The sequence below is a fragment of the Crinia signifera genome, chromosome 4 (assembly GCF_055691185.1).
Source record: "Crinia signifera chromosome 4, ASM5569118v1, whole genome shotgun sequence".
Classification (NCBI taxonomy): domain Eukaryota; kingdom Metazoa; phylum Chordata; class Amphibia; order Anura; family Myobatrachidae; genus Crinia; species Crinia signifera.
The window spans coordinates 127,206,561-127,219,841 of record NC_139220.1 but is presented as its reverse complement, the minus strand read 5'-3'; positions in this window follow the sequence as shown (position 1 = coordinate 127,219,841).

Genomic DNA, 13,281 nt, shown 5'->3' with positions numbered 1-13,281 from the left:
TTGAAGCAGCAATGGTTTCAATTAAAGCACTGACAAGCGTCCTATTAGTGAGTAATGAGTAAAGGAGTAGATTCTATTGGGTTCAGGTGTTAATGGTTGTAGTCATTAGGCGTACGTTCGCCTACCGCATGAACGAGTGGTGTCCGCAAAGCAATAGTACACTTGTGGACACCGCACATTTCTGCCCTTTTTTAATCGCGTGCATTCGGAGTGGTTTCCGAATGTACGCCCCCCAACATAAGTGTACTCCCCCGTGTCCGCCCATGTTTCCGCCCCGTTTTGCCCACTTTGAAACTACGCCCATGTGTCATTCCGCATGACGCCCATAATACGCCCCTATTTCCAGACTGATAGCGGTGAACAGTTTTGGACGGGATTTGCCCGAACTGGTACCGAGTCAAGGCGTGGCACATGCGCGTAGCGTTCTCCACGCATGCGCAGACGTCGTAAAGACGCGATCCGTAAGTACGCGGTAAAGTCCGCGTCAATCAGAATAAGGGCCTAGATGAGATGTACTAAGCCCTGAAGAGTGATAAAATGGAGAGTGATAAATCACCAACCAATTAGCTGCTACCTGTTATGGTACTTGTGTAGTTTCACGGCTGCATTGCCCGCAGATCGCATCTTATGCAAATCGCATCCTATGCAAATCATATACGATTTGCATGCGATGTGATTTAGCACACCCCCACTATCCATGTCAGCCCGAAGCGTGGAGAGCGGACGTGGTACGCGTCCTCCCGACCTGTTCATACCCCCACTACCCACATCGGCGTGGAGTTGATCTTATAAAGTGTGGCGCGCACAGCGAGCCACCGAGCCCAAAGAAGGCGAGCACAGCAAGCCCTGCGAGGGGACGCGGAAACGAGCCCCACAAGGGGACGCGGAATACACATCAAGTAATTTGCGTCCCCTCGCGGGGCTTGCCACGCTTCGGGCTCGGTGGCTCGCCACACTTTATAACATCAACTCCACACCGACGTGGATAGTGGGGGTATGAACAGGTTGCAATGCCTTGGGATGATGTGGATAGTGGATGTGTGCTCAATCGCATTGCAAGCAAATCACATGTGATTTGTATACGATGCGATCCACGGGCAGTGCTGCTGTGAAACTACACAAGTACCCCTGTTATTTTTCAAACCCAGCCAATGACATGGCAGTTAGGATCTGATTGACTGGTGGTTTATCACTCTCCATTTTATCACTTTTCAAACTTTGTACATCTGGCCTAGAATCTTTTGTTTCTTCTGCTGCACAAAACTCAATAAAGCTGAAACTCATAGGGCCTTATTTTAGTTCACTCTTTCAGACAAAATCCTTCTTAGATGGACAAAACCATGTGCACTGCAGGGGGGCAGATGTAAAATGTGCAGAGAGAATTCGATTTGGGAGAGTTATTATGTTTCTGTGCAGTGAAAATACTGACTGACTGAATACTTTATTTTTACACTGCAATATAGCTCTCACTTTGAAGTAAAACCCCACCCAAATTTAATTCTCTCTGCACAAGTAACATCTACACATGGTTTTGTCCATCTAAGAAGGATTTTGTCAGAAAGAGTAAACTAGAATAATCCCAAAGTGACAGTTATGGGCTCCATACATCAGCAATCACAATTTATGGATTTCCAGATACAGGGATTTTTTGGCCAGATAAATGGATTTTACAATTTATCTGACTTTGCCCACACGTTACAGATTTATTTCAGTGATCGGCAGATTTTTCCATCTAAAGATTGCATCTTCATATCTGGAAATTGCAGATATTACCAGATTATTACACATGTTTAAAAACCTGATTAAGCAATCGATTGGCGATTTTGATTGGGATTGCCAAAAGGGGGAGCCCACACATCTAAAATTAATTGTGGCAATCATCTACATATCTGAAAATTGTCACAATTAATTGCTGATGTATGGGGCCCTTAACAGCTACTGAAGCTGAATAGTGATGTTGAAAGTCATGGTATAGTTTTAAATTTCTGAAAAGGAAAAGGGAAATGATGATCCTAGTCAGGGGTTAAAGTGGGGTAATGGGTTAGAACAGATTTCCATCACCTGCAAAAGTGGTTCCACCTCCAACATGACCCTTCACAGTAATTTCAACAGAAAAGCCTATATGTGGTACTTATTAGCACTTCCAGGGTTAGTAATCCCACTCACTACCACTAGTGGCTAATAGTGCCCCATACTAGTTTTGGAGTTGATGTTATACCCCCACTTGGCATTAGGAGAACCATTACTTTGACTCTTCCACACCCCTGGTTTCAACCCTGCCTCGCCTTATGTAGTTTATCCTGCTGACAACCAATGATCTAATAATGCAGCTTTAGTTGCTATATATTGCCATCATGGTTGCTCAGGCATTGGGGGGCAAGGCATTAGAGTTAGGGGATGATCTTTTTAATATATTTTAAATATTGTGGTGTAGCTTTACAACAATTTAAAAAAATTAAAGCTATCCAGAATATTCTCTAAAATGATAGCTAAAATCTAGTTAATTACTATGAACAGGGCTTAAAGTGATCTTAGAAGAGTTCTCCCCATTTCCCATGCCCCTGGCAGATAGGTAGACTTAGGGAACAGGTGGCTTTTCAACTGCTCCGGAGCTATAAGCAGCATGCTGGGATTTATATACAATAAGCTCTGCCGTTAATGGATCCTGGAAATTCATATCTCTTTGACTTATCTGAAGTCAGGCTGCATACTTACTTCAATTGAAACTGATTCAGATCATAGTGCGCATGCGTGAGCCAAAATAATAACAGCAATAGCTTAAATATCTAATTGCAATCCCCTTCCAATTTGAATGACAGGAAGTTGGCGTTTGGGAATGGAAACCTGACGTTTTCAGGTAGTGTCTGAATAAATGCAGACATACCCAGGCGTTTTATGGGAGGGTGTGTGACATATCGCCCGCCTTGGTCAGCCTTTATCTGTAACACAGTTGCAGAAGGGTCAGACTTACACACATTTGCACAGAATGGGAAAATCATTTGATGTGAGTGAATGATGTGTGACAGGATACAAATAGTGATATTTTTGCAATTCACTCACAGATTTACACAGGGACGGGTTTTCAGTATGGGCAGCGGCTAACTACTTGCAGTCATTTGCAGATGAACAATCGGGTGTGAATCAGGCTCATATGGGGTTTATTCTAGTTCATTCTTTCTGACAAAATCCTTCTTAGATGGACAAAACAATGTGCACTGCAGGGGGGCAGATGTAACATGTGCAGAGAGAATTAGATTTGGGTGAGTTATTTTGTTTCTGTGCAGGGAAAATACTGACTGCATGATTTTACACTTCAATATAGATCTCACTTTGAAGTAAAACCCCACCCAAATCTAATTCTCTCTGCACAAGTTACATCTGCCCCACCCGCAGTGCACATGGTTTTGTCCATCTAAGAAGGATTTTGTCAGAAAGAATGGACTAGAATAACCCCCTATCTCGATGTGCTATGGCTCTCTAGTCATACATTAGTCTGAATCAAGCAGTATTTTACAAAAATTATATATTTATGTGAAGAAAAAGTTTTAACAAAGTGGTGTGACGTTGCACAATGCATCTTGTCTTTCTCTGCCTTTATGAAAAGAGACCTCTCCTAAAAGTCATGTATCTCATACAGTAGGTGGACTTTCTAGGTGTACCTGCAGTTCCAATGCATTTTGCATAACACAGCCTATAAATAAATATAAATGTGTGTTCTTGTCTTTGAAGCTGGTGCTGTTTATGGTTCTGCTATTTCAAAAACTCATAAAAACATAAATGTTTCTGAACATTTTCTATCTGATAGGAAATAAAAGCTTTGATATGTCAGCAGTTACAGCTTGTGGGAGACGGCTTGAGAATTTAACAATGATTTCATTAGACCTGGATTTTACCGGATTCAATTATCTAGGTAAAGACGTTTGTGAACATTAGTTGCTTTTGAAACAGGTATTGTGCCAGTAAAGAGCAGATGTTATGGCCTTTAGTGATACGAATTAATTTAATAGCACATATTTGGTGCTTTTACTGAAATTCTGGTTTGACACTAGCTTATCTTTTATGTATATGTATTAGATCTATAGTTGTCATTAAGGAATAATGGCTCTAGCATTCTTTTTATCACCGCAGTGCACTGCTTGCCTACTGACATGCTTTGTGACTGAAAATACACTTATCCCAGCCATCAATTCAATGACTTCATGAGGGACAGACACTATCCGGATGATAGGTCTACAGTGTCTATATAAACAGTCAATAGATCAACACCAAAAGGTCGACCTTGACAAAGGTCAACATGCACAAGGTCGATATAACCAAAGGTCGATACCTTAAGTATTTCCTGTTTGTTTTTGTATGTTTTGCATGCTTTACCATTCATGTGAACTCTGATTGGGAACAGTAAAATGTGCCGAATGCACCGGTAGCAGAACGAGGCACCTGACCCGTAGCATGGCAAGCAAAGCAGTACACTATTTGGGGGACCATGTGCTCATGTGTCGACACTGACACCTTGAAAAACTCATATTGACCTTTTCATGTGCCAACCATTGCCATGTCGACCTGTTGCTCATGGCGACTTTTTGTCACTGTCAACCTTGTGCTGTTGACCTTTTGTCAGTGTCGACCTAGCACATGTCAACCTTTTGGTGTCAACCTATTGACTGTCTATTTAGGCACTAATGGCCCATTAATCCAAGACCCAGTAAGAAGCAGAGGGTAACTTATTACTAACTAATTACACCCAATAAGTCATATAACAGGTGACAATGACAGCGAGGGCTGCAGACACTGGGTTCAGAAAGAACCTCTCCCAATTCAATGAGTAAGGAAACAATCTTTTGAGGCATGTCCAATCGAGTTCCCATTACTCAGGATGGACTGTGATTTTGGACTGTGAACAATGTTCTTCAGAATGTGTCAATTAGAGTAACATAGCCTGCAATATAGCACAGGTCCCTCAAATGAACAGTTCAACTCAAACTACAAGAAAATAGTAGGAGGCCTGAAGAAAATGATAGTGATGCATGGTCAAACTCACTGGAATACATGAAGAAAGAAGTGTCACAATTCTAGAAGGCATTAGAGAAGTACATCAAGGTTATTTATGACGTGCAACACATAAAAGACAAAACAAGAGGACATTGTCAGAAATAGGGTTAGGAGAAGTACTTAAAAATACCCGGAGTCCAAGAATTTCTTATAGCCAACGCTATTTCTTCAATGTTGTTTTTTGTAATTCTCCCCATACCCCTCTACTCACCAGCTCAGCACAGGGAAAGAAAGACGTGAGTCTTAATGCAATCAAATTAGCGGATGTGGAGCTTAACCTTTCAAAAGGTGATGGTTTCTTTGGGCAGGGTTATCGATGCTGGACCATCAGCCAATCTGATAGTCAATTGGACTATGGGCCTAATTAAGACCGGACTGCATGGCTGCGATTTCGCAGGCCAGATGATTATTGATAAACTGTGCATGGATATGGCCATCCTGTGATAAAATCCTGCTACTTTTTTTTATTGTTGGCCGTACTATAGTTGATTGACAAAAAGACGGTGTTTTATGGTGGTAGATCCCACTCAGATCGCATTGCATATGAGATCCTATAGTAAATGGGCCCCTTAGTACTACAGACACAATTAATTGGCTTGCAGTACTTTTCCTTTTTCAAAAAGTTTGGTGTAGCCATGATTGAGTATAAGACATCACAATAGTGTGTAAATGCTTTCACTTGATGCTCTTTGCAGGGAATATGAATCCATCTTTACTTGTACAAATATAACTTTTACAGCATGCAGGGAACATACTGTAGTTTTGCACGCTGACAGCCACCATATAGGGCCCAATGGAGCAATTCAAGCGCCATTCAGACTTGCACAGCCGTCAGTGTTTTGGAAGTCTGGTTAGTAAAATATATATGTTCTTTAAAACGAAACCAAACTGTTCACACATTTCCTGGAATTAATATAATTTTTGTAGCGACAAAGTTTATATATTGAAATGTACTTTGGAAAAACCATTTAGCAGACTTTTTTTTAAACATTCAATTTTTATTGCAAGTTTTTCATCAAAATAATATGGGGTACAGAAGAGAAAAAAAGGGGGAAACAAAGTTAAAAAAAAACCCCAGTAAATTACATGAATAACAGATATCACACAGTACACATCAGGCCAGGAGCTACTCCATTAAAATTGTCTGGGTCTATAGAGAACAGTAACAAACAAGAAAAAGTCATATATTCACTGAGAATCTAGTACAGTTAAGTCAGGAGGGCTGCTGCAAATGGTCGACAATCCCAATTTATCAAAGAAAAGAGACCATCCAAACTACTTCATGACAATCGAGTTATGGGAAGGAGAGTATTTGGCACCAGTGGTCTTGTATATAAAATTATGAATTTTATTGCGAATAGACTCAATGGTAGGAATTATATCGGATTTCCACAATTTGGAAATAACAGCTTTAGTGGCAATAAGGATATGTCCTAAGATGTATCTGTCAGTTGCTGTGAGATGTGATGGGTAAATATAAAGCAATGCTAGTGCTGGGTCCGCGAGGATAATTTGGTTTACAATTAGGCCCATCATCTGGAAGACTTCCTTCCAGAGAGGCTGCAGAGACGGGCACACCCAGAATATATGATAAATATCCCCGATGTTTCTTCATTTTCTCCAACACAAGTTAGAGGTCTATGGCCAAATCCTATGCAGCCTATCCGGGGTGAAGTAAGCCCTATGTATAAGCTTAAAAAACATTTCAGAGTGATTTATGCAGCGAGAGATCCAAAAACAGGACTTACCTGTAAATATGATCTCCCAATCTTCTTCCTCAAGGGTTCTGTTTAAATCTTTTTCCCACAGAGTTTGGGAGTTCACTTTATGACGACCCTTAGCAGAAAGTAAGTGTGTGTACCACCATGATATGCCCCCTTTATGTGAAGAGGCGGTTGCCCTAGTTTTAAGGAAGGCAGGGACAGACATTTTATTTTGATATGTTTTGAAAATGAATATTCCAGGTGTAACCCACAAACTGTATTACAAAAAATAAACAGACAATTGTAATAGATTATTGGAACAAGAAAAAAGGTTTATTCAATAGAAGTCTTTAGGAGATTTTAACTTAAGGAGTTATTTAAATAAATTACTAAGTATGTTATCATCCTGTACATAATAGATAAGATAAGATAAGATAATTTATTGTCATTGTAAAAACAACAAGTACAGTTGCCAGCACAACGAAATTACACACTTGGTCCCAGAGGAGATACCAACAGAAAGAGAGACGACAGTGCACTAACAGTTTACATTGTAGTCGCACACTGCAGCAGGAAAGAAGCTATTTTTCAGACGGGAGGTTCTAGCTTTTAGACACCTCAACCGCCTATTTGATGGTAAAAAAGAAAAGACATGATAATAAGGATGGTAATGGTCCTGCATAATGCTAGTTCTCTTACGTCTACAATTTTTTGCAAAGATGTCCGAGATAGTGGGTAAGTCGCAGCCGATAATAGTTTCAGCAGTGCGTACTACCCTAGTTATTTTCTTCAGGTCTTTAACTAAACTATTTCCAAACCATACTGTAATACAATACGCCAATATACTTTCGATTACACAGGTATAAAATCTCACTAGGTTCTCCCGAGAAAAATTGGCAGCTCTCAGTCTCCTCAAAAAGAAGAGGCGCTGCTGGGCTTTCTTGACTACCAACCCAATGTGAGGAGTCCATGATAGATCCTCAGAGATCGTGGTCCCCAGCAACTTAAATTCTTTCACTCTATCTACCTCTAACTGATCAATAAAAAGAGGTTCCAATACAGTTTTCTTCCCCCTTCTAAAATCAATAATGATTTCTTTGGTTTTAGCCAGATTCAATAAGAGGTTGTTCTCCTTGCTCCATCTAACTAAGGACTGAACCTCATCTCTGTATGCGGATTCCTCACCATTTGAGATGAGTCCCACTAATGTAGTGTCATCCGCAAATTTAATAATTAAATTTGAATCCGACCGCGAGAAACAGTCATACGTGAACAAGGAAAATAATAGTGGGCTCAGCACACAACCCTGAGGGGCGCCAGTGCTCAATCTCCGCACTGATGACTCACAACCCCCTAGCTTAACATATTGGGGCCGCTCAAGCAAAAAATCTAAAATCCAGCTGCATAATCTAGGAGGGAAACCTAAATACAACAATTTGGTCACTAAAATGTTGGGAATTATTGTATTAAAAGCAGAACTGTAATCAACAAATAACAGTCTGACATACGAATTTGGTTTCTCCAAGTGTGAGAGCGAAGAGTGAACCACCGACAATAGTGCGTCCTCTGTAGATCTTTTTGGTTTATATGCGAATTGATTATTATCAAAACCCGGCAGCAATAGCTTCTTAATATGTGCCATAACCAACCTCTCAAAACACTTCATAATCAAAGGGGTCAACGCAATAGGGCGTAATAATACATGTCAGTGCTAATATGCAAAGTATCTAGTATGATATCCAGGGGGGAAATTCACTGAAGTATTACCTAGTGAAGCTATCTTTTTGTCATCTTTTAAACCACAAGATTTAATGAAGGTAAAATCATTTGAAGAGCGTGAAATTGATCAGGCTGCGATTTGATAAAGCACCAGAAATACCTCAGGCAAAACTGACAGAAAAGAGAGGTAACTGTGACAAGTTCAAACTGCATGTTGTTTGAACATTTTAGCCATTCAAAACATAAAAAGGAGGCACAACACACTATTGATTAGGAAGACAATAATTACTTATTAAGGGGACAAATATAGTTGATAATTATTTTATTGGGGCAAAGTTATTCTATAAATAGCCATATTATAATGAGTCCAAAATCTCCTGCACGGGTAGTTAGATCATATTTGCCTCTTTTCGTGGAAGTTGTGGGATACTCGTGGTTTTTCAGGTAGTTCACTGTACCCCGGCTCTCCCACATCATAATTCACCTTAGGATGGTGTTCTAATCATGACATAACTGCTAGAGGAATTCTACAGGAAACAAAAAAAATATTAAGCTTCCCAATGAATCAAGAGATGATTGGAAATATTGATGTACTGTATTTACTGCTGTCTCCCCATTTTTTATCACAAAATCATGCCCTATAGGTTTCTATGGAGCACTATATTGTTAAATGTTGGATACTATATTTGGTGCTAGTCAGTATTAGCCTATTTGCTACTATATTGCAGTTTTTTTTCTTCAGCAAGGGATACTTTACATTCCTCCCAGTCAACCTGTTCTGGTACAGCAGCACCCGAAAGTGATCGCGATGGCTATCACATTGCTTCTAACCCTTTGCTGGGACAGGTATTTCTGCCATATTCTGTCCTGGCACCTCAACCGTGGTAAATTACTTCATGACCATTTGGGGCAAACATGTCACATCACAATTTAAAATGTGGAATGTGATAAATATATCCCCAAACCCAGAAGCAAAGTAATAGCCTCAGCTACCACTTCTCTTTGGTATCCTGCCGCATGGTTGACAGTAACCAATGGCGATTGCAGCACGGACCATGTAGTGCAGTAGGGGACCCGTTACCACATTTAGCACATACAAGGGTATATTTGATTGATGTCAAAACTGCCGTCTAGCCGAAAAGATGGCAGTTTTCAATATGAATAGGTTGGAAGGGGTTCGGATCTATTCAATGCTAGCTGCTTTTCAGAATGTTCCGACCTGCCGAAAACCAGGTGGATTGACGGAATAGCTGATAATGCACCTGTTATTGATAGAAACACAGTTAAAACTGAAAGGTTTTGGGTATGTTCCTGCCAATCTCAATCTGACATGTAAGCAGCAGCTTACACGGTGCCGTCCTCCTGTCCTGCCTCCCGTACCCTCCCAACACCGCCCGTAAACACCAGAAGTCGCCTTGTTATAGTGAAATCCCGCCTTGCAAATGAATGTGCTTGTGAATAGATGTGTATGGCGCACATCTATGCGTAACAGTGCAAATATGTTCAAACCCATTCATAAGTCACTCATCGTCGAATTATTTTTACATTGGTCCCCACTCATCGCAGGCTCAGATTAGCTAGACACTTTCTCACCAGCTCAGATGAAAACAGGAAAATCCGGCGCTTAATATAACACAAAACACAAAAGTTGTAATTAAATTATTTCTTTATGTAATTTTGCAATTAAACGGATAGCTACAGAAGTATGTGTAGACATCAAACTATACAATATAACTTACAACCTCCGAGGGGTTGTTAAATCAAAAATCATACATAAACAACGTTAAACCTACTGTATAATATCACTGGGATCTTACTGTACCGGCTCACCCATATGTTTCAAAGTCCTCCCACCATCCTTTGGAAAGTTGGAGGAAAATAGGTGGATCTATAGATGGTGATTGTTCCATAAGTATTGGATGTTTAGATGTTCCTTGTAAGGATTTTATTTTGCAATCAGCTTTTATCAGAACAGTATTGAGTGGTAGACATAGTAACACCCTATATCTGGGATTCGGAAGATATCCAGCTCCAAACAGACCAGATGCTTTATTGTGCTGCAGGAAGTTTCCTGACACTTTTAGGGGTAGATGTATGAAGCAGTGATAAAGGAGGAGTAGTGATAAAGTGATCACCGGCCAATCAGCTCCTAACTGTCCTCTTTTAAATCCAGTCTTTAGGCGGGATTCTCTAATAATCCCAGCAGCACATCGCCGGCATTCGCATTGTTAATAATCGCATATGCAGTAACATATGCAATTATTAAAGCAAAAGCGATGGCCAGTGATGTGCAGCGGGTCCCTCCTCCCTCCCTGAACCCCTACCTGGAAGCGGTACAGGGAGGAGGAGGTCACTGGTCCAGGCAGCACAGCAGGAGGCTGCCCGGACACAGGTGAGGGTGGTGGGTGTCATGGGACGCGACAGGAAGCCCGCAGGCTTCCATGGGGTTACGCCATCAAGAACTGGCGTAACCACCGCAGCGAGGGGCTTTACACCAACCCCCTGCAGTGGGGCTTTGCTGCATATGAAAATGCGGTAAAAACCCAGAAAACTGGGTTTTTATGGCATTTTTTGGTTGGAGCATCCCGCCCCATATCTTAACAGTCAGGAGCTGATAGGCCGGTGATAAAGTACCAGCCACTTTATCACTTCTTCTCCTTTATCAGTGCTTCATACATCTACCCCTTAGAATCCATGGTTCACATGGTCTGTAGTTGTGGAAAGTGCCGGCCTGCACGGCAGTCAGCCGTTGTGTGACCTACTATTGATCGGTGAGTAGAAGCTGAATTGCCGCACTCTGCCATCTAAGATATTTGATTTATTTATTTATTTACAGTTCCTTAAATAGCGTACCAGATTCCATTGCGCTTTACAATAGTAGACAGTGATAAAACACACTGGGTAACAACAGACAGACTTGGAGGTAGGAGGGCCTGCTGCAAGCTTACAATCTATAGGGATATAGGAGGGAAACACAAGGACAGGCATCAGTAATAGCATAAGTTGTAGGTCCAGAAGGGAAGCTATATAATACATAAGTGCCTCAGAGGATTATGTGTGTAGAATTTAAATATGATAGGCTTGCCTGAAGAGGTGAGTTTTCAGGGAACGCTTGAAAGTTTAGAGGCTAGTGGAGAGTCTTATTGTGCGTGGAAGGGCATTCCATAGGATGGGAGCAGCCCGATGAAAGTCCTGTACTAGTGAATGGGAGCTAGTGATCCGTGCAGAAGAGAGACGCAGATCTTGTGCAGAGCGGAGTGGTCGAGATGGGAGATATTTTCTGATAAGTAAGGAGATATATGCTGGTGCAGTATGGTTAATAGCTTTATATGCGAGTAGAAGTGTTTTATATTGAATACGGTAAGATACAGGTAACCAATGGAGGGACTGGCACAGCGGATCAGCAGACGATGAGCGTCTTGCAAGGAAGATCAGCCTAGCAGCAGCATTTTAATTGGATTACAGTGGTGAGAGTCTGTTCTTGGGAAGACCAGTTAGGAGACTATTGCAATAATCTATGCGGGATATAATGAGTGCATGGATAAGAGATTTGGTAGTGTCTTGTGTGAGATAGGGTCGTATATGGATATTTGATTGCAAAAGTCAGCGACAAACTCCCAGCGGTGTGTGCATGTCTCGCTGCAGACAGTACAGAAGGCTGGGGTGCGATTTCCCAGCATCCACAATACCTTCATGCAGGGATGTCAGCAGGAACTGTGTCAGCTGAATGTACTTTCCGTCTCCTGAATGACCAAATGAATTGTAATGTAGGTCAATAGTGGCTGGAGTCTGTACCTATAATACAAGGTCGGCTCCAAGGAGCAAGGGCAGCATAAAACTCAGCCTGTTTCTGACAACACACACACTCCCCTAAAACTCTTGGAACACCTGCATTTTCCTAAGCATGCCTAGCGTTTTTTTTTCTGGCACGTCTGCATTTTGATTAACCCTCCCGTTAAACAGCGTCACTACCCCCAGATGCATACTTCCACTCAATCACCTTGTGAACAGCCAGCGATCAAAAAAAGAAGCAGGCTTTCATCGGTGGCCAACTTTGCGCATGTGCATTGCAGCCCATACGCATGTACAGTGTATCGATAATTGGCTGCCGTACAAATTCACGGCCATGCAATAGGGTCTGAATCAGGCCCATAATGTCCACACCACAATTTTAAATCAAAATGTCAACAGGTACTAGGTTGACGTCCACAAATTTTCATGGTACACAATGTCAACATCTGCAATATCTATATTCTGTGGATGCTGACTGATAAGCTGGGTATACATATACAATATTGTTTATGAATTATATCGTATAACGATTTCCCCTCGAACTGCCTGTACCCTGGACAAATGATATAGTGGCCCATTTCTCATTTAATATTTGTGGCTAAATCCCCAAAAACATCCATTTTTTGTGGGTTAGCCGTAAATATTAAGTATCACCTGAATGTATCATGAGAGACTGCAGAAGGAATCTCCGATCCCCGCAGTGATCCCTCCTGCACCGCCGCAAAGGTGCCTGATGTATCAACATTGGGCAGCATCGCTTTGGGTCCCTGGGCTACTGATATTCTGAGATGGCGCTAGGCAATTGGGTACTTGTGTATTATCTGGGTGCCCGATTTTGAAATCATATGCCACTACCCAAGGCATGCGATGCGACCCAATTTCACCCCATTTTTCCCTTGAAATTAGCTGGAGGTGCTACTGAAGACAAAATCGCGTCGCATCGCATGCAATTGTATGGTATACAATGTGATGCGATTTTAACCCATCCCGCCCAATTGTAATCCCGCCCTCTGCCACA